We start from the raw sequence: 4,024 nt of genomic DNA, 5'->3' as shown, positions 1-4,024 counted from the left end.
TCTAATATCAAGTCCGAGGGGAGCCTTATTCACAACAGACCTGGCATTTAGCAACACACCATGACTGTTTGTGATCCAAAGGACAATGTCAAATTCATTTGCTTTGTCTGGAAACATATCTACAATTAATATCAGCTTGTTCCATTTAGATTTTTCAAAACTAAAGTAAGTACTATGTAATAAAAACTAGAGATGCCATCATCCCTTCCTATTCTCTTGGATCTTATCCTGGGTGTCAGCAGAACAAAGTGTGTGAAAGAAGATCTGGCACCAAACCCACAAAGTTACTATTTTTATGTTGGTAAAATCCACATTACCAGTAAGCTTCATTTACTGTAGCTGTTATTCAGTGGTGGGTTGCAGGTGGTACGCCCCAGTATGGGCATACCGGTGCCTGCCGGGAGCACTGGGTACCATGCTGACATGGTGCTCCAGTGGGCCCACCCACCTGCCCAAGCTGGATTTGAGTTCTTTGGCACTTCCTCGCATGGAGCGTTCAGCACCTGAGTGATGCTCCACCGAGCAGCTGGAATGTTGCCGTTGCATCACAGAAGTAAGGATGCATTCACGTGCTGTGCACATGCATGTGGGGGATGCTGGGCCCCATTGCACCATATCGGTTACAATGGGATTCGGAACCCATCACTGCTGTTATTGCTCTAAAATCTTCTTCAAATATGATATGAAAAACTATCAAACATTGTTACCAATGCATTAGAATGTTTCTGGCTCTAGGGGGCAGTGTTCTCACCTCTGATTCACAGCTGAAGAGCTTCTGTGGTCATGTGGCCAGCATAACTATATGCAAATAGAAGACAAATAAATAGCATGTGTTTAAGGATGCAGTTGAGACTCATGCACAGTAGATGTCAGGGTTGCTACACATATAAAGATCTCTTTTTTTAAAAAAAAATCTGTTTTAAAAATCCAAATCTTTAAAACTGATGCCTTTTAATATCCTCACAACAACTAGCCTCTTTAAAGAGCATAGAAAGGTAGGACTCTGCAATCAGAGAATTTCTACCTTTTTGAATTCAGAGAATCTTTATTAGCAACATCTTTTAGAATTGTCATAGAAGCATAGATCTGGAAGAGACCTTGGAGGTCTTCTAGTCCAACCTGTTGGCCAAGACAGGAGAATTTATACCAGTGATGGAGAATCTTTTAAAGACAGAGTGTCCAAATTACAACCCCAAACCCACTTATTTATCGCAAAGTTCCAACAAGGCAATTTAACCTGAACACTGGCGTTTTACTACCTAAAATAATTCAGCTAATTGTTATAAGAAAAATGTGTTATGTCCATTCATGTTTTTTCTGCTTTTGAAATATTATGTTTAGCACAGGGGTGGATTTCAATTTTATTTTTACTACCTATTCTGTGGGTATGGCCTATTTGGTGGGCATGGCTTGGCAGTCATGTGACTGGATGGGTGTGGCCAACTTGATGTCATTCACCAGAATATGTCATGGATTGAGTAAAATGTGGTGAAGCTCACTTAACAACACTCTTGCTTAGCAACCAAAATTTTGGCCTCAATTGTAGTCATAAGTCAAGGACTATTTCTGCCTTCCTCTGCATGGCAGCCTTGTCCTAGTAAACTCCTTCTCCTTTCTGGCAATATTCCCCTCTGTTAGAGGCATCAAAACAATCCAGACAATGTAAGGTTTCCTACTGCAGCAGGGACAGGGGTGGGTTGCTGCCAGTGCTCCCTGGTTCTCACGAACCAGCCAGAATTTAAACCAGCTAACCCATTGCAAAATTATTTTAATGATTCTTGTAATCAGATCTTCCAGCACATAGATTAGATGTAATCTTTTACTAATCATTCCTTCTCCACATTTTGTTCCAGGATCAACCATTCCAGCATTTTCACTGTTGGGAAAAATACATGAAAAACCATCTTCAGTGGACTTCTTTCTGCAATATAATCTGCCTCATTTTATATCCCTGAAATAGGAAATCATTAATGCTAATTAACAAGAATGGAGTAATGAATAATGACAGGCCTGTTCTTTTGTTTATTTGGAGACATTTTGTTTGTTTGTTTGTTTGTCTATCTGTTTGTTTCTCATGCCACTCATATCACTAATACAGTGACTCTTAGGTGGCTTACAATATAATAGTTAGAAATAAATTGAAATTAGAATAAAAGGTTAAAAGTTAAAAACCAGGATCATGAGCAGCCTGATGTAACAATCTTTTCTACCCGGTCTTCCATCCCCAATATTGCAGTACTGTGTTGATGGGATTGGGGGGGGGGGAGGCAAGTAGCTGAGTCAAGTGTGTAGTCTGTTCCAGAAGTGAAGAATTGTGCAGAGAGATCTCACCTGTGACAGGAGAATGTTGCAGAGGGGAGACCAAAGCAGGAAAGGCTTTTCTCCATGACCCCTCCAGTTGAAGTTCTTTGGCTGGCAGGATCTTAAGTCGGCCCTTTCCACCGAAGGACAGGGGCAGGTTAATCCCAAGGGGGAAAGGCAGTTCCACCGATATCCTGGACCAAGGTCATTAAGGGCTTTAAAGGTAACAACCAATACCTTGAATTGAACCCAGAAGCAAACTGGGAACCTGTGCAGCTGATATAACAAAGGTGTCACATGAAGGGCCTCTAGAACTGCATGACCACTGCATTTTATACCAAAATATACCCGTTGTACCTTTCAAATACTCTTCAAGGGTAACCCTGTGCAATAATCCAACTGGGAGATGATCAGAGCATGTCACTGTGCTTGCTGTTTTTGACAGTAGGTTTTCCCCCCCTTGTTTTTGAGGATGAAGATAGTGTTCTAGCTAGGGAGAACACTGGGTGGACAAACTGAGGCAAGCCAGGTTTAATTCACGATGTGTGTGTCTCAACTAATTGCAACACTGAGATTCTGTTTGATAGATCTTTATATATACCGGTTGGCAAACAGGCAACCAATCAGGAGCAAACACAACATCCCCTAGGCAAATGGACTGGAGGGAGAAGTATTGGATATAGCAGATAGTTTGTCAGGATTCTTATCTTAAGAAAAAGTAATGCATTTGTTACCAACCTAGCAACTCCCAAAGTTGATTTAGGAGACTTGGCTTTTCCAGATCTCTAAACCTAAAATAATCTGTGATTAGTGGATGACGGGGATGATGGGAGTTTAAATCTCAAGGTTGGGCAACTGCACTTAACATTGGAGAGGGAAATTGACTTGAAAAATTGCTATTATTCCATTTCAATATTTAAAAATAACCAGGAGGAATAAAGGTTTAACTAAGGACGTGTTCAATAAGAACTCCCCTTGTTTTAACAGGAAACAATGGAAAGGAATTTCTGCTAATAGAAGAGTCTGCATTTACATGCATCACTAAAAGATAATGTGGTTTATTATTTGGTTTGGGTTCAACATGTGGTACAAATTTAGCCATTGTGTTGGCTAAACAAGATGAATATCTTCAACTTCTCCATCATATTTTACTGTTAGATGCACTAAACAATCCAACTTCTTCTCTATCCTCTCACTTGTATTTGATAATTTCTGTATTTCTGAGAATATCTTTTGCAGATTTAAAACTTCTTTCTGGTGTTGAAATTGCGCCATGATTTCTAGCTGACAAACACTGCTACTCTAGCTTAGAAGGTTTTAACAGAATTAAGTATCACAATAACATTTCACCTTTCTCTGGTTAAAAATCTACTTCAAAGAAACTTCTGTGTGCTTTTCTTTTTCTTCTTATCCAGCCATTTGACTGGATTTTTTGTCACCAGCTTGAAGAGCTTCTCTTGGATCAATCAGAGACTTTGCATGTCCCTGTGATCAGCAAGATGTATTCTTCCTGTTCACCGTGTCTACATTGCAATATGTGAAAGATTTATATTTGGGGGCTCTTTCTCTGCTAAAACGAGACAGGTGACTGTGAATAAGCTAAATTCAACTTTTTTAACAGCAGTAGATAATTCACCTGGATGGTTTACCTCATGATGGTATGCAAGTTCTTATGTGATTTGCTTCAGCAAATCAGATTTGAAAGATGAGCCTTTACAAAATG

Source organism: Thamnophis sirtalis, unplaced genomic scaffold, assembly GCF_051295495.1.
Source record: "Thamnophis sirtalis isolate CommonGarterSnake01/CBP01778 unplaced genomic scaffold, rThaSir2_p1.2 scaffold_2, whole genome shotgun sequence".
Taxonomy (NCBI): Eukaryota; Metazoa; Chordata; class Lepidosauria; order Squamata; family Natricidae; genus Thamnophis; species Thamnophis sirtalis.
This window is presented reverse-complemented; position numbering follows the sequence as displayed.